General features: G+C 37.2%; 1 protein-coding gene across 2 annotated transcripts in view; it reads left to right on the top strand.

Annotated features, from left to right (window-relative positions):
• The window catches only part of SESN1 (sestrin 1), a 107,385-nt gene that overhangs the window by 15,621 nt on the left and 72,760 nt on the right, over nt 1-19,004 (top strand). The gene's annotated exons all lie outside the window — the stretch shown is intronic.

Genomic DNA, 19,004 nt, shown 5'->3' with positions numbered 1-19,004 from the left:
TTCTTTCCTTTTGCTATGTGTCAGTGCATGTATGAACATGTAACTGTGACTTTTGTCAAAGTTCCTTCTCACTATACTGTTGGGCATTATAAATAAAACAACTCTAGCTTGGCAGTTTCCATGTGGTAATACCATCATAATTTAAAGATTGAGCTGGCTAAAAGAAGTTGCAAAAATTACATAAATTGTATTTAAAAACTCACTGAAAGGAAATAGAACTAAGATCTTGAATATTGTCTGATGAATTAACTTCACAGCATAAACTAGGGTTGATGTTCAGACGTTATGCACTGGCATGCAATACTTGTTAAAATACTAAAGTATTTTCATACCAGTTGGTAAATAGTAAACTCCAAAGAGCACTAAAACTAATAATACATAGTCAGGATGGGTGGCTTATCTTAGAAGCCACACATGCACTTAGATTCCATATTGGTCTGGTCACTGAAGCATGGAGCTAGGAAGTTTGCTCAGATGTTTTATTATTTATTTCAGATGTTGAAGGTACAAAACCCCTTGGGTGGGAGAGAGATACCAGGCAGGTGAACTGAGGAGAACCTAATCTGTAAACTCACAAAAGAAGTGCCCAGTTGTGCCAGGGGCACAAGAAGGGTCTAGGCCTTGGTGGTGACTGGGGAGGCTGCCAAAAACCAGTGACAGATTCTCAGGGTATGCGCTCTCAAGTGGGCTCAAGCAGCTTTTCTTTGTTTAACAACTGAATTAGTTATCTGTTGCTTCATAACAAATTTGGTGGCTTAAAACAATACACATTTATTATCTCACAGTTTCTGTGGGTCAGGAATCTGGCTGTAGTTTAGCTAGGACCTCTGCTTCACGGTCTCCCACGAGCCTACAGTTAATGTGCCATCCAGGGCTGTGGTCTCATCTGAAGGCTTAAGTGGGGAAGAATGTGTTTTCAAGTTCACATGGCTGTTGGAAGGATTCAGTTCCTTGAGAGCTGTTGGATTGAGAACGTCAATTCCTTGCTGTTAATTGACTGGCAGCTCTTGCTGTTCCTTGCCATGTGGGCCTCTCCACTTGCTTCTTCAGAGAGAGCACCTGAGAAGAACCAGAGACAAGATACCAGCAAAAGAATGCTAGCATGACAGAAGTCAGTCTTTTATAACCAAATGTTGGATGAGACATGCCATCAGTTCTGCCTTAGTCTGTTCATTAGAAGAATATTACACAATAGAGTGAGTACCAGAAGATAGGGCATGGATCCTTGGGAGCCATTTTAAAGCAGCCTACCACAGCAGCTTATGTCCTGAAACTAGGTGCTGGGACGAATGGGCCTCCCTGCCTCCTATGAAGAGAGTTGTAATTTAGGTTATGCCCAGGAACCTAATTAATGTCTGGAAGAGAGTGCAGTCCAGCAAGTGACAGTATGAGCCCAGGCTCTGCCCCCCTTCCCAGCCTTGCAACCAGTCTCCAGATAAAGGAGCCTCACCCCAGCCTGGCCAGTAGTTGCCCTCCCCAAGGCCCTACTGCCTCACTGATTGGAGGCTACCAACGTTCAGTTGGAGAGGCCCGCCCACCTCCCTCTAGCAGCTTCTTGGTTTTTTTTTCTCCATCTTCCCCCATGACTCTTCTGACCCTATTATTCCTGTGTGATCCTAGGAAATTCCCTAATTCCCATTCTTTGTACTAAATGTAAAAACAGCATTTGTCCAAAAGGTAGGAAGTGGCAGACAGCTTTCTTTTCATCATTTAATGATTATGTAATGAGCTGTGAATCAAATCTTGGCTATATTAATGATTTGAGGGGAAGGGGAATTAAAAATAAAGCCAAAAACTTCTATGAGCATTCTCAAATTGAATAACAAGATTAAACATTATTGCAAACCCAAATTTTTAATTCAAATCTCCCAAATTCAAATTGGTATACTACCAATTTAGTGATATCTAAAAGAGAACAGGTGAAATAATTTATCTTTTTTCATTTTTTAAGCCCAGTCCTTATAAATTTTGGCTATTGCAAAACCAGGCCAAAATGATTACATAACTGACAGCAAGTTTTAAAAAATTTTACCCCACTGAATACAATGTTGAGGCTAGGGTTTTTTTAATTGTAGGGAAAGCTCTCAATTTTAGTTTAAAAATATCATTTATCATATTCTCATATTTCATTTTTAATATCTTGGCCAAATATTTGATGAAAATTAAAATGTTTTTCCCATGTATATTTTAAATCAAGGATAAATATATATATGTACTCCAAATGCTAACAGTGGTTACCTCTGGTCTGTGGTTTATACTTTTCTATATTTTTCCAAAATTTTTATAATGGATACTTCTGTTTCTTCTAATAAGACCAGAAAACACATGCCATTGAAAAGAAAATAAGCTCAATGCACCACTTTATTCATAGCAGGATGACCTTTATGGTAAGTAGATCTTGAGCATACTCTCTAAAATGTTTCTTCTAATATGGTATATACTAACTTTAAAAGCTTTAATTCTTTAATTTTCTGTATAAATACCTTTCTTTCAAAGACTTTGGCTGTTGATAGAGCAGATTTTTTCCTAATGAATTTTGCATTTATAGGTTTTTTTTGTCTTCACACTATGAAAATCTACTCCGAATTCTCAGCTTGTTGTAGCTTTTATGAGCACTAGATGGCACTCTTGCTCAACTGAAATCTGGTTTATCGATCATATTTTGGTGCTGTGGGCCTTAGAAGAGTTGGATGTACAACTTAAGAATGCTTATGTTTCTCTTTTGTTTTAGAGGGAGGGCGTATGCGAAGAAAGGGAAAGTTTCCAAATTTAAGTAGCTGAGCTTAAATGGTTCAGTTTTTTTCATCTATCCAGAAATCACCATGTTGATAACAGTGATATCAGTCACTCATTCCACAGATATTTATTGAGCACCTGCTATGTTTAGGCACTACATACATCAGTGGCCAAAAGAGGTAAAAATCACTACCCTCATACAGCTTACATTCTAGTGCTTGGACTTTTTCTTCAGGTGCCATTCTAAGTTCTGTACTTGGAGTCATCCATTAACTCACCCATTTCATAAGAAGAAGCTGAGGCACAGAGAGGTTATCTAACTTGCCCCTGTTCACCTGGCTAGTGTACCTGGGAGAGCTGGGATTCAAACTGAGGCATTTAGCCTCTGAAGTTTGTTCTATTCATCTCAACACTATACTGCCTCTCAAAATGAAAAAACATTTTATTATTGCTTCTGCTGAAAGCAAATAATATAAATTTACCTGTTTGTTTATATTGTCCCTAGATCTGTTCAATTCACATATTATTGCCATTTTTTATTGAAAAAACACTGACTAAATACAATACCTTTTTAAAAATGATTCTGTGGACAACTATCATAGTATTAGCTCTCTTTCAAGATAATGGCGATCAAGTCACAGACACAGCTGGCCTTGTTTCAGTGTATATTTAAGCATCCTTATAGCTCTGTTTACTTTAAACTGTTTGTATTGCCACGTAATAATTTGGGTATGTTGTATTGCTGAGAGCTTAATCAGGTTGTGATTCAGTTGTTGTATAATGAAACATGGGCCCTCAAGTATCAAAAGTTAACAACTTGCCTGCTTGCTCCAGTGTTTGGTTTTACATTTTAATAGTACTGTGTTTATAAAGAAAATAGAGTAAGGTCAATAATACACTATGAAAGTTTCATGATTTGGGAGAGGAGTGGGCAAATTTACCTTCCTCTAAAAAAAAAAGTTTTATATGACTTAGGATAATTTACAATTATATTTGTATTTCTGAAGGACCAGAGTTGTATTCAACAACATACTTGTAAGCCACTGAGTATAGACGGAAAACCAGCCACCATAGAATAAAAATATTGATGACTAATTCATACACACATAATTGATAAGTAAAACTTGCCTTCAGGGAAGCTGAAATAGTTAGTTCTTAACAGCTAGCTAGGCCCCTGTTCTTTTTTGCTGCAGAACTGTCTTAGATTACAAAACTATGTTTCTGATTGCTAATAATCAGAGTTAGGTATCTTTTAGTTAAATGAAATAATTAGTAAAAGAGAATCACTGTTGTTCACCAGGGAGTGGAAGGAAGTTTTCAGCGAAGGGATTTATTTTGGCAGATGCTACAATTTAATGGTTCTCAAATTGAGGATTTTGGCTTTTCTAGGGACCTGTTTGCCCCTTAGATTGAATGCAAAATTGTGTAGACTGATGAGCGTTATTTCTTGAGAGAGAGCCCAAGTTTTATCAGATTTTCAAAGAGATTATAACCCCAAAAGATTAAGAACCACTGCTAAAACTGAGCTACTGCATATTAAGCTTACTTTTCTTAAACTTTAGAAAAAAGTTTAAGTGATTGAAATTTGGGAGTTTTAAACCAACAAAGGGAAAATTTTGTTGATTCAATGTTAGCTTATCCCTCTTGGTCTAGTGATCCTCTTGTGGTATATCTGGTGGTATTGGTACTTGAGTTACTTAATGTTTGTCATAAACTGGCAGGCAACACCTCACAGTTTAGAGGTTAAAAGTTTAAGTCTTGTTTCAAGAATATTAAGACGTGGGGAGCTCAGCTGAGCACAGCAGAGCTCCAGCCCTTGTATAACAGAAGCAAGAAATACATACTTGCAAGCCACTGAGATTTGGGGGTTGTGTTTTTCCTCAGCAAAAGTTCATTAATACAGAAATTGGAAATAGCCATACTGTCAGGGTCCATATCCTGGTTCCCCTAGTTGTTTAACCTTGGACAAGGTACTTAACATCTCTAAGCTTCAGTTTTATTACCTGCAAAATAAGTGAGATAATAGCACCTTTATCTCTTTAAGGTACTCAGCATAGTGCCTACCTTAGTACTTAGTACGGCAAAAAACATTAAATCTATCCTTGTATATGACTCAGTTGTCGAAAACAGCAAGTCTTCTTACCTTCTAGCTCCTTATCTTGGTTTATTTTTCTTCTTAGCCCCAAACATTGTTACTAACTTACTTGTTGATTCTATCTGCCCTACTAGGTTGTAAGCTCCATGAAGATGGAGACTTTTTCTTGTTCATTGCCAGGCTCCCTAAGCCAGTGGTAGCACATACAAAGAGATGTCCAATAAATATTTGTTGAATGAATGAATAAATGTTAGCTACTATTACTAATGGGCCATTTCTGTCCATGTTCCCATCTGCCTGTATCAGCTGCAGCTTCAAAATGAGGTAGGTATACCAGGACAAAAGTCTCTTTCCCTAACTGGGATAGCTGAAATTATAGCTTCAAAAGGAATATTAATCTCGTTAGGCCCTCTCTACTGTGGCCTACAGACCAGCAGCATCTGTGTCACCTAGGAAGTTGTTAGAAATGCAGAATCTCAGGCCTCACCCCAGTCCTACTGAACCAGACTTGAATCCCCAATGACTCTAATGCATATTATAGTTTGAGAAGCACCATGTTGACCATTTTAAGGATTTTGGATTGTATCCCAACAGTAATGGAGAACCACTAAATTTTAGGGTGGAGATTACATTGTCAGATTTGTTATTTAAAAGACTTTTTTTTTTTTTTTTTTTTTGTGGTACGCGGGCCTCTCACTGTTGTGGCCTCTCCCGTTGCGGAGCACAGGCTCCGGACGCGCAGGCTCAGCGGCCATGGCTCACGGGCCCAGCCGCTCCGCAGCATGTGGGATCTTCCCGGACCGGGGCACGAACCTGCGTCCCCTGCATCGGCAGGCGGACCCTCAACCACTGCGCCACCAGGGAAGCCCCAGATTTGTTATTTAAAATGATCACTCTTGGGTCAGAAACAGTGGTTGTCTTTGGGAACGGAAACCTTTTAGCTGGGGACAAAGATGGGACTGATGCTTTTTGCAGTATACTGTTATCCAGATTCACTCTGATATGGCCATCATGTGGCCTGTCCACCCTGTCCTCCTACCCCAACCCCACTCTCAGACATACCATGAAGGCTGGACACCTGCCCTCACATCAGGACTCTCTGTACACCCACATACAGCTACCACTTGCCCACTCCTTGGGCCTAGAGGTGTCCTGATGGGCCCTGTGTTCAGCCAAAGGTGGACAACCTATGAGCCCTGGAAGAGGGCTTAGCCCATCTGGGCAGAGAGTCCCAGGGTTCAAGTACCTGGAGCATGGTCTTGATGAATATGTCCTTGGCTCTGTGTACTCTTCCCCTACTGGAGGGGTGTACCTGAAAGAGGCATATAACAGGCCCTCTAAAGTGCAGGGACCCCATTGTCTGGGTCTTAGAAATGTAATGCCTTTTTGTACCTTTTATTTTCAAATCGTGTGAATGTATTTTTCAATGTGAATATATTACCTACATTAAAAAATAAATAAAATAGAATATTAAACTATAATAAAATTACATGGGCTTCTGTGTGGGAAAGGATAGGAGGGGTACAGCAATGGGAGCATGAAAACCAATTAAAAAGCTATTGCAATGTTTCAGCAATAATTGATATAATGTTTGGACTAGCATGATAGTAATGAAGATACAGTTTCAACTAGTTTTCCATTTAGGTATTTCACTGCTATTTTGCTTAGATTGCATAAACTCAGTATTATTATTTTTTTCTTAAACAGTGTGTGGGGGGGTAAGCCTTCTGGCCCTTGAATATTTGTATTTTTACTTTGCCCTCAGGTTTGATTATAGTTCATTAGAATTCTAGATTAAAATCATTTTCTCAGAACTGTGAAGACAGTTGGAGCTCCATCTTAACCTTTTCCCATATGTCCTTTCTTTTCTTTTCTTTTTTCCTTTTTATTCTATACTTCGGAGAGTTCCCTGAAGTTTGTCCTCCAAATTACAAATTTGCTCTTCAGCCTGGTTCTGTTATTCAGTGCTTCTATTGATGTGTTTATTCAGCAGTCATGTTTTTAATTTTCAAGAACTCTTTCTTATTCTCTGATTGTTCCTTTCTCAGAACAACCAATTCTTGTATTATGAGTATTTTATTCTCTGTAATCTCTCTAAGGATGCCAATATAATTTTTAATTAGTTTCTTTCCCTCCCTGCTGGATCAGCCAGGATTCTGGCAGGAAATGGATGGCACACTCAAGTGGGGTGCCTGAAGAGAGTTTAATGAAAGTGTGGGCAGAGTTAAGGGAAACCAACAAGATGATAAGCATTTTGGACTAGTAACAGCTATAAACTTCAAGGGACAAGGTTTCAGAGAAGTTACTGGAACACGATGACATTTACAGCTATAGGAGAAGGCTGCCAACCTTACAGGAACTGTGGCCTTCAATAGAGGAATATACTCACTGTTAGCCCTCAGCCTGGCAGGGAGGTAAGTGGAGGAATAAATACCCTGACCTTCTTCCTCCGCCTTTCAATCTGTTAGCCCCTCCCATTGGAAGAGTGTAATTATAAGCCAGATGGCAAGGGAACCCCAGTGATACAGTCCATAGAGGTGAGCATTTTGAAGCACAAAACAAGGTAGAATAGGTCAGAGAGACAATTTGGAGAGGCAAATAGAGGATACATGACATACCTATACTATATCTATTTCATGCTGTTTAGGAAGACATCTTGATGGGCGGATTGGGGCTGTGAAAAGAGTAGCACTTTGGGCTGATCTGGTAGATGGTAGCAGCAAAAATAAATTGTTTGGGTGAATAGTCAAGATGAGAGCAGTTGTGGTGGGGGGGAGAGTACTTTTTCAAGATTCGAGGATTCAGAAACAAGGGAAGAGATGAAAGAGAAAAGTCTGGGGAGAGGGAGGATAAGATTGGCATATAGCTATTGGAATGAGGGTCTGCCAATGAAATGGGTCCCTTTGAAGTGTTTACATTCATTCTTATTTTGCATTTGGAGAACGATCATATTTAGCAACAGTTTTAGGAGATTTTCTCAATCCATACAAGACTTTTACACTCAGTGACTGCATATTAGTGATGTTTTGGAGGTTGATGGTGGAGTGGGCACTGTGCAGAGGGAGTGCCATGAGAGCTCAAGGAAGTGTGTTACAGTGTGGAGGAGTCCACAGTGAAGGTGACACAATTCCTTTGTGCCCAGATAAACTAAATCTCTGTGGATGGGGAGGGGAAGTTGTATGGCTGGGAAGACATTGAAATTCAAGTTATTTTGTTGAACAGTAAGGGCTGCAGGACAGTGGGACATTCAGACTGCAGGCTCTTGCAGTTATATGATCTTTTATTCATCAGAAAAGCAACTAAATTAAATGGTATTAGAATGCAGGTTTAAATAGAATATATTTTAAATAAACCTATCTAAGGGAACAATTGATTTTGTTAATATTGTACCAGAATAGCCACATCCAAGGAGGTAATGAGATTATAATAGATTTTTGTTTGTTTTGTTTTTTTTCCCAGATCTGAATGTTTGTTTTGTGTTCTGGTATCTCTTTACTACTTCATATGTGGTTTATGTTTGCTGTACTGCAGGTCTTCATTGATTCTTGACCCAAACAAATCAATTTTTCTCTGCATGGACTCTCTAAAACTTTTAACACTGTCTTTTGCTACTGTAATGTGTTCCTTGTGAGGCCAGTCATTATTCTTTTATCCTTTAAAATAGGATTCATTTATATCTATTGGATATTTAAGTGGTTTAAGAACTTTCACCATTTTAGGTGTCTTGGACCCCTTGCAACCTTTCTTCCCCTTGGGTAGTTTTTCATACTTGTTCCTTAGACTTAAGTTAACCAATTTGAGTTGTATGATATTCTTAATTTTATCTTGTTAGGTTTTGGGTCTGCTTTTCAATGATTCTGATAGTTTGGTTGTTCTATGATTTTTCTAGGAATGAGCATTTATTCCATCATCTTCCTAGAAATCCCCTAAGCTTTTTTTTTTTTCCTTAAAAATAAATAACTATTTGGTAAATTTCTTGGGTTTCCACTCTGCTGCTGGGTTATTTAAGCACTTTGCCATCATTGTGTTCATTAGTGGCTGTTTCAGAGTCCCCTCCAGGATAAAATCATTTTCTTCATGTCACACTTTCCTGAAAATAGAAGACTATCTAGTTCACTTCTTTGGCTTAATTTTTTATTAAGTTTAAATGCCATCGGATAATCTCAGTGCTCTGATACATGTCCAGATCTTAGTTACCAAATTGGTCTAATTTTCCTAAGGGAAATAGAATAGACTCACATATGAGTCCTACCTACTTTCTTTTTCATCCTATCCCAGAGGGTTTCACATGACTCTCTTATCCTCACTACAGGGGAGAAAGAGAAATAGTAAACCTCTACCCCCTCCTCAGAACAAAAAGAAACAAAAAAACCCAAAACAACAACAACAACAAAAAACTGTAGTAACTAATCTATGCTTCCTAAACAGGCTTGTGCTTGCTTTTCCCTTCATTAGGAAGCTACAGCAAAGGATCTAGGGAGAAAGAGATATGAATAGAAATTGTAGGTTTGTGTCTTTTTATTATTAGCTTACAGATATATTATTAAGCCCAAAATCAAGATATGGTATCTAACAAAGTATTACCTGTCGACATGAGTATTAGAATTAATTTGCATGCAAAACCAGAATTTCTAGAGTATTATCTTAGTTTCATAAGTTTACCTTCTACTCTGTATATATTGGTAATTCTTTTATCCATTTAAAAGATACTTTCAGATTTTGAGGGGGCAATCTCATTCTTAGCTTCTTTAGGCTCTTACCCTACATTAGAATAAAAGGAGTTCTTTGTAAAAAACCTTCAATGTCTTGGTTTTAGACTGTAATTATAGATAGTATTTTGTGTTATAATAGGAAAAAGGCATTACTATATTTTAAAGAAAATAAATTATATTTTTAAGTTTTGTTATTTTTCTGTCTTTAATAAATGGACAGTATTTTGTGACACTGAGAATATTACTATCGCTCTGTCCACAAATGTCTGAAAGACAAATGTGCGATTCAGAACCTTTTCTACACCTGAGTACATATGTATTTTATTTTTTGGCTTGTAGCCTTTCCCCTGTTAAGCCCAATAATCTTTTTTTTTTCTTTTTTCCTTTTTTTAAAATCCTCTAGTCATCTTATACTACCTTCGAAGGTACTTTAGAAAGAAGAACAACTCTGCTTCAGAATTTCCTCCCCTTGTCTCATGATCATATAGAAGGGAATGTGTGAGAGGGTCAATTAAATGATTTTAAAAACTGATTTTATATTTTAGTTACTTAAAGCATAATAGATTACTATTTATTTTAAAATTGAATAATGAAAAGAAACAGGTCTATGAAAATTGAATGAGTTAATGGAAATAGGAAAAGGAGAAACTAAATAACAACATTTATTCTTAAAAAGCTGAGAGGCAACATAATAAATAACAGCATTAAGGAAAAACTATATTTTTTTAATAAACCTGTAAGAACACTGATAATAATAATGATTCTCAAATATGCCTATATCGTTAGGGAAAATAAAAGCTTATGAAAGTTAATGTAATAGATGTGAAAATGAGAGATAATAGGAAAAGAGAATTTAGAAGGGTTAATACTCCATTAAATTTGGGGACTGAGCGGGGAGAGATATTAAAAATAAGTGCAAAGTTTCAGGTTTGGCAGCTCAGGAAGTTGGTCCAATAGCAGGAGAAGTGGTTGGGGTAAATATTAGGGTAAATAACTACCCCTAATTATTATTATTTCATGTGTCTTATTCAAATAACACAATTTCATATGTGAAAGGTAGCCTATATGTTACAGTTAATGAAAAAACTAAGAGCACTCAGTACTATTATTGGTAACTGTTTTTAAATTGTCACAGTGTATTTGGTAATCTGAAGGTTTGCAGACTGATAGTTAGGTGTAGAAAGTATAAAAGAGAGGTCTGTTTATTGTTGTTTTGCCTCTTACATAAGTAGAGAACACTGAGTGTTATTAGTTATGAACACACAGATTTTGACAACATTATATTATCAGTGATGTAGATTTGTTTACACTTGATGTACTCTCTGTGGTTTTCTCTTTGCTTTGCTTTTCGTTTTCTTTCCTTTCTCTTTCTCTCTTTCTAATAGTTGATATTCTCTAAGCTCGTTAAAAAACCAGCTGATTACGACCCATGTTTTGATTTGGTGATTCATGATAACTTGTGGCTTTCAGATCTTGCCTTATGTTCTACATACTGTCCTTAAATCACTTTCTATTTTGACATCAATCAGTACATCATGGGGCAGAGTATTATCTACATAGCTGAATCCATGAGGCTTTGGGGTCAAGTATACTACCTCCCATTATAGTCTGATATAGTGCCTGAGTCACCTTAGGTTTATTGACCCTAAGCATATAATTCAAGAACATAAGGGTATAGCTGTTTGATTATTTGGAATGTTCGTAGTCTATAGGAAAAACGGGGGCGGGGAGGAACGCTAAAGGTTGGCAGATACCAAGCCAGTTTAGTGACAAGGCTAAATATTAGTTCACTAAGATCCTAAGACTATTTCATGATGATTGACCATTCATTGTTAATTTCCATGTCATGAATTTCAGTTAATTCTTTGGATCCAAAATTATGCACATGGCTCAATTTTATTTCACCTATTTAATTTAGCATTGGTATGAGTAAAGTAAAAGGCTGAAAGTTAGGGTAAAAGAGAAGAAAGCCTAAATTTTTCAAGGTTTTTTTCCTCTTTAAAACTATAGCTATTTTCAGGTATTTTTAGATACCAGATGACTTGTGAAAGTTTCGTTTTTCCCCTCTATAAAATGCTTTATAAACTTCACAATATACAATGAACATCTTTCTACACAAATATATAAAGGTCCCCTGCTGAAGAATTTATAGACTGGTGAAAAGATATTCAGATTAGAAGATGTAACACAAGACTCACCTGATAAAGGTATCATCAAAAGGTTAAATCAGCAAAGGTACACCAGAAAAATGCAAAGGGAAAACAGCAGTGGTCACAGTATTAATCTCAGAGACCTCAGCATTGAAAGGTTAGGCAAATGTCACGATAGTGAGGATGCATAGGCAATTCCTCAGTAGCAGTTCCCTAAACTTTCTCTTGATTGTTCTCATCTCCTTCATGAACATTTCCACATCCTCTTCATCCCTTCCCATCCATCATTGTCATTGAACTGCGCACTGGGTATGGCCCATGGGGAATTTGGGGCAAATCATTGGTCTCCTTCCTGCAGCCTGCTGGCCTTTCCCCACCCAGGGCTTTCTCTTTTCTGCATTCTCTTCCCTGCTCCCCCAATTTGTTTTTCTTTAAACTGTTGCTCCTGGGCCCAGACATGTACCTGACCCCTCTTCAGGCCAGAAGCCCCCTCAACCTCTGTAGGGCAACTGGGAACTGGGACTCAAACAGAGCAGTGACCAAGCACCCAAGAGCTGTTTCTCTCTGTGGAACGGTTTTATTGCTCATTGATTTGGTACCATTTCAGTTGTCTTGTTCTCCCTGAGACCAACAGTGAAGTGCATTTCAGACTTTGTAGGTGAAGGAATCTCTAGCAATTGTATATTTACCTTCATGTTTAAATTCATGTTATAATACTGCTATTTTTCTATGTCTGTCTCTCTCACACACACACACAACTTTAAAATTCTTATAATGATTTCTGATGGTGTTTTGGTCAAGGGCAAAATTCTATATATGGCCTCACATAATTTATCATCCAAACTGGGACATCATGAGAAGATGGATCATGACAGGTCAACAGGAGTAAACCAGGATGAATAGTCACCCTTCCTATAAGGCTGTCTATGGTCAGGCAGTTGCTGACCTCTTATCTTGCAGTATGCTCTTCCTTGCTCTGTATGGCCCAGGCTCACGGACTGTCTGCAGTTCCTTTTTCAAGTGCACTATGCTTTTGACTGCTTACTCTTACTAGAAAGCCTTTATATGTGTCTTTCCCTCTCCCTTGACAGCTTCTCCTCTCTCTTTTTCACCCTAATAAACTCCATTTAGTCATCTTTCAGATCTCACTGAGTTGCAACTTCCTCGGCTAAGCCTTCTCAGACTTCCCTTACTAAATCCATTCTCTCTCATTATTCCTCAGGGCACATACTTTATTACATTTAGATCATTCTTGGGTTAATGTCTATCCTCCACTAGAGTGAAGCTTCATGTAGGTAGAGGCCCTGCCAGGCTTTTCTCATCATTTATTTCTCTGTCACTTGGTAGGCACACAGTAAAAGCTAAATAAATATTTGTTAGATTAATTCATTTAAAGGAGGAAGGTAAAGTCAAGTTTACTACATAGCCCAAAATATTTAGGGGAAATAAGTTCTGATATGTCCATTTAATTTTTGTTTAAAATAATTAATACATTTATATTTATAATTGAAAATATTCAGAATCTTAGAATTTTTCATTTTTATATTATACATAAATAAAAAGTTCTAACACTTTAAATTTATTGGAAAAAACAATTTTTTGTTCAAGGCTGTTTCTTTCCTTATATAACATGCCTTTCAATTATTTAGGTTTAATCTGTGGCATCAGCTGTGGTTCACAAGTCTCTGTGTTAGTTAGCTCATTGTTCTTTTTTCCTAAGGGAACTTTAAATTAGAAAAAATTTATTGATGCTTTCATTTTATATTATGCACATTTTAAAATCAGATATACATCTGAGTTGTGAATAATATTTACAAGATATTTGAGTCGAATGTGTTTTCAAAGAAAATGTTAACTTTCTGTTATTGTAGCAGTTTTAATCACAAATTAAATCAAGGCTCATGCACATTTATTGAATTAACCATTTAAATTTATTTGATTTGAAGTCAGCCTATCCTGATGGCAAGATTGGGAGGGGAAGTTAGAAAGAATAGTGTATGCTTTCCCTCTTGAGACATTGAAAATTGTCTGGCATAAATTTAATGAAGAGGGAAGGAAAAACGTGATTATTCCTGATTATCTTGGTCACTTGTCTTGGGGGAAAAATTGCTACCTTCCAGTAACAAATTTTCTGAGGCTTACTAAATGACTCTATGACACAGTTAGTACTGATCTCATTTAATCATAATTTAAACAGGATTAAAGTATTCTATTGTATGTAGTTAAAGTAGAATGGAGTATCTGACAGATACTGTACTAATTATAGTCATTAATGACCTATTTTTCTGACCTAAAAAGGTAAATGAAGGAGGGAATTGTCTTTGCCTTTCAGGGATTTTCCCTTTAAAAGAGATTAGTTCACTGTCATTGCTGTTTATTTTCACATGACACTTTTCTAAAATCTTTATAAAACTCCACAGTGCTGAACTAATCCATGGAAAAAGCAGAATGCATCTTCTCCCATAGGAAAAAAGACTTGGTAGGTCAGACCTCTCTCACTGCAATTAGAAATTGTGAAGTTTTGGGAATTCCCTGGCTGTCTAGTGGTTAGGACTCCAAACTTTCACTGCCAAGGGCCCAGGTTCGATCCCTAGTCCGGGAACTAAGAAATTGTGAAGTTTTATAAATAGGCTCTTTTAACAAAAGACTATGGATCAGCAATGCACACATGAAGTGTTAGTATGAAAATGCTATTACAACGTTTCTTATAATACTTCCCTTAAAAGTCTCCTTTTAAGTGTTTTAGAATGTATTTGGGGGGAGGGGGGAACTAACCTCAGAAAATTGTCCTTTGTTAATGTTTTATTTAGTGGTGTCTTTTTTCACAGATTAGGTGATATTTACTCCTTAATATAAATGTGTATGTGTGTTGTTATCATTTATTAATGCACGATGCTTAACAGAGCCTAGCTTTGGTGCTTTCAGGCTCAGAACTAAAGGGGTGATTTGTAGAAAACCAAAGTAGGTCAAAGAGTACCATGGTGTAGCAAAAGGGAAGTCCCCATGCTTACTCATATTGTCTTGCCTCTGGTGGAGTTCACTTTCATTGTTATGGTCTAGACCTGTCTTCCTGTGAATGGAAGAAAAGTAAAATTGAAGAAAAGTTTCAGGAAAATTATCATAAGTAATTTTTTATAATAATGTATCATTATCAATCATTGGTAGGGTTGGTGGGGGCAGCATAGGTGAGAATGAAAATTAGAACTGAATTTAATCCTAGATTCTACAGGTCAAAAGCAAAATTATGCATAAATAGGATAGCTTCTCTAAGTATAATATAAGGAGTGCTGTGTGGGTCTTTGTGGAATGGGAACTAGTATTTCAAATTTTGCCAGCCTGTTCTGCTTTTTAACATGTAGCTGTTGTAGAAGTGACCATGTTTTAAAATCAAGGAATCAGTTCATGTCATATTAGTTCTGAACATATGCAATTGAATGAACATTATAGGCAAATCTACTGATCATTGGAATAGCAACTATGAAACACCATTTTGTGCCTACTTTACTTGACTAATCCTATTAGAATCTAGGAGTATACTTCAGCTAGCTTCAAAGATCTGGAATGTTTTTTACATCTCAAAGTTAAAATGAAATTTTCTTAAAATTAAATTTTAAGAAATGGCTTCCTTGGGTTGGTTAAATGTTTAGGAGTTATTATCTACAAATTTATATATGTGAAGTTGTATAAATTTTGGAAAACTCTATATTAAATATGGTGTTTCCTCAAATATAGTATTCCTGGTATCTTGGATTATGTTATTTCTTAGAGCAGAAGGTTTCTTTTCTGGCTAAATTTCCTTTCTTAGATCCTTCCCCTGCCTCACCTTTTTTAAGGGCAAGAGACCCATGAACATGCTAATAAGCCTTTTAGAGCTCAGAGTTGCTGAAGTTATTTTCTATTCTTATATTTGCCAAGAATTGCTGACAACTTAAAAGCTATCATACAAGTGAATACCAGTTGCCTAGATTGTTTCATGATTTTGGACAAGTGTGGATCAGGATTTCCTGTAATTTTACTTCCTCTTCTGGGGCTGTGTTGCCTCTATCTCTGAGCAATTGTACACTTGGAAAGAAAAAACAAAGCAAGGTCACTGGATCTAAGTTACTTTTACTTCTGTGCCAACTGAACCTTTCCTTCTGCTGTGTGTTACAGTTTTGGCATCTTTTGGCATCTAGAGAGAGACATTTAGGAGGGGGAACGTGGGGGTTTTAGGAGAGATTTTTTTGAGCTTAAGCCTCATGTTTTCTGTACTTCATTCAGGGCAGAGACAGCCAGTCCCTGCTCTTTGGCTGAAACGTGTTCCTAGAATCCATATGATAAAGCAGAGCATCCTAAGAGAAACCGGTTTTCCTATGGATTGTATAATCCAGCTGTTTAGAATCCATTCCTGAATTCTCCGTGTTTTGTGGTGTAGCTGAATGGATCTTTAAAAAGGATACATCAAAGGGGATTTATTTTAAGATTAGTAGGCATGCTACTTAAAGAATTGTAATTGCTTCCTAAATGAAGAGGATAATTCTAACCATTGCCTTTAGATACTAGGAGTGCCTGCAGTTCCGCCTGGGTATTTTTTCTGGATCAGGGAATGAACTCCTGGGTTCCAGAAGATAAGAGAAGTATGAACTTCTGAGCAGAGTCAGAACTTTGAATAAAAGGAACCTATCTTTGAAAACCGTAATTGGGTTTTGGGAACTGTTGAGTATGTCACTTAGGAATGTGTTTGGCTGCAGATAACAGAAAACTACCATGTGGCTTATGCAGATGGAGGTCTTCCTCCAAAAGAAATCTTAATTGAAGTAGTTCAGAGCTGATGCTGATGCTTAACTGTATTAATAATGACTCTCTACCATCCTTAGAATGTGGTTCTCACTCTCAGGGTTACCAAATGACTCATACTTTCAGCATCACTGTACTTTTTATCTATTGTCACATAACAAATTACTCCAAAACATATCTTAAAACAACAAACATTTTTTTAATGTCATACAGTTTCTGAGGGTTGAGAATTGAGAGTGGTTTAGCTGGGAGGTTCTGGCTCAGGGCCTCTCATGAGGTTGCAGTCAAGATAACAGCTGGAACTGTAGTCCAACTAAGGCTTGGCTGAGCTGGAGCTATGCTTCCATCCTAACTCACATGCCTTGGCAGGAGGCTTCAATTCCTTACCACATGGACCTCTCCATAGGGCTGCTTTTGACATGGCAGTGGGCTCCCCCCAGGGCAAATGGTCCAAAAGGGAAGGGGAGTAGTCTTTTATAACCTCATCTTGGAAGTGAGGTATCATCACTTCTGCCATATTCTGTTGGTCACACACCCTGATATGGAATGGGAGGGAACTACACAAAGATGTGAATAACTGGAAGCCAGGATCACTGGGGCCATCTTGGAGGCCGCCTATTACACATCACAAATATATTCCTTTCAATAAGAAAGAAAAGAGGCAGAAGCAAGAAGAACTATAACTCTGCAGGCCGTGGAAGGAAAACCACATTCACAGAAAGACAAAATGAAAAGGCAGAGGACTTTGTACCAGATGAAAGAACAAGATAAAACCCCAGAAAAACAACTAAGTGAAGTGGAGATAGGCAACCTTCCAGAAAAATAATTCAGAATAATGATAGTGAAGATGATCCAGGACGTCAGAAAAAGAATGGAGGCAAAGGTTGAGAAGGTGCAAGATATGTTTAACAAAGACCTAGAACAATTAAAGAACAAACACCTAGAAGAATTAAAGAACAAACAAACAGAGATGAACAGTACAATAACTGAAATGAAAAATACACTAGAAGGAATCAATACCAGAATAACTGAGGCAGAAGAATGGATAAGTGACCTGGAAGACAGAATGGTGGAATTCACTGCCATGGAACAGAATAAAGAAAAAAGACTGAAAAGAAATGAAGACAGACTAAGAGACCTCTGGGACAATGTTAAACGCAACAACATTCACATTATAGGGGTCCCAGAAGGAGAACAGAGAGAGAAAGGACCCGAGAACATATTTGAAGAGATTATAGTTGAAAACTTCCCTAAAATGGGAAAGGAAATAGCCACCCAAGTCCAGGAAGCACAGAGAGTCCCAGGCAGGATAAACCTAAGGAGAAACACGCCGAGACACATAGTAATCAAATTGACAAAAATTAAAGACGAAGAAAAATTATTGAAAGCAACAAGGGAAAAATGACAACATACAAGGAAACTCCCATAAGGTTAACAGCTGATTTCTCAGCAGAAACTCTACAAGCCAGAAGGGAGTAGCACGATATATTCAAAGTGATGAAAGGGAGGAACCTACAACCAAGATTACTCTACCTGGCAAGGATCTCATTCAGATTCGACGGAGAAATCAGAAGCTTTACAGACAAGCAAAAACTAAGAGAATTCAGCACCACCAAACCAGCTCTACAACAATGCTAAAGGAACTTCTCTAGGTGGGAGGAAACACAGAGAAGAAAAGGACCTACAAAAACAAACCCATAACAATTAAGAAAATGGTAATAGGAACATACTTACTGATAAGTACCTTAAACATGAATGGATTAAATGCTCCAACCAAAAGACACAGGCTCACTGAATGGATACAAAAACAAGACCCATATATATGTTGTCTACAAGAGACCCACTTCAGACCTAGAGACACATACAGACTGAAAGTGAAGGGATGGAAAAAGATATTCCATGCAAATAGAAATCAAAAGAAAGCTGGAGTAGCAATACTCATATCAGATAAAATAGACTTTAAAATAAGGAATGTTACAAGAGACAAGGAAGGACACTACATAACGATCAAGGGTTCAATCTGAGAAGAAGATATAACAATTATAAATATACATGCACCCAACATAGGAGCACCTCAATACATAAGGCAACTGCTAACAGCTATAAAAGCGGAAATCGGCAGTAACACAATAATAGTGGGGAACTTTAACACCTCACTTACACCAATGGACGGATCATCCAAAAGAAAATTAATAAGGAAACACAAGCTCTAAATGACACAATAGACCAGATAGATTAATTGATATTTATAGGACATTCCATCCAAAACCAGCAGATTACTCCTTCTTCTCAACTGCACATGGAACGTTCTCCAGGATTGATCACATCTTGGGTCACAAATCAAGCCTCAGTAAATTTAAGAAAATTGAAATCACATCAAGCATATTTTCCGACCAAACGCTATGAGATTAGAAATCAATTACAGGGAAATAATGATAAAAAACACAACACATGGAGGCTAAACAATATGTTATCAAATAAGCAAGAGATCACTGAAGAAATCAAAGAGGAAATCAAAATATATCTAGAGACAAA

This window comes from Stenella coeruleoalba (assembly GCF_951394435.1).
Source record: "Stenella coeruleoalba genome assembly, chromosome: 12".
In the NCBI taxonomy this organism is placed as follows: Eukaryota; Metazoa; Chordata; class Mammalia; order Artiodactyla; family Delphinidae; genus Stenella; species Stenella coeruleoalba.
The sequence above is the reverse complement of the archived record's forward strand: the minus strand, read 5'-3'. Positions and strand labels throughout refer to the sequence as shown.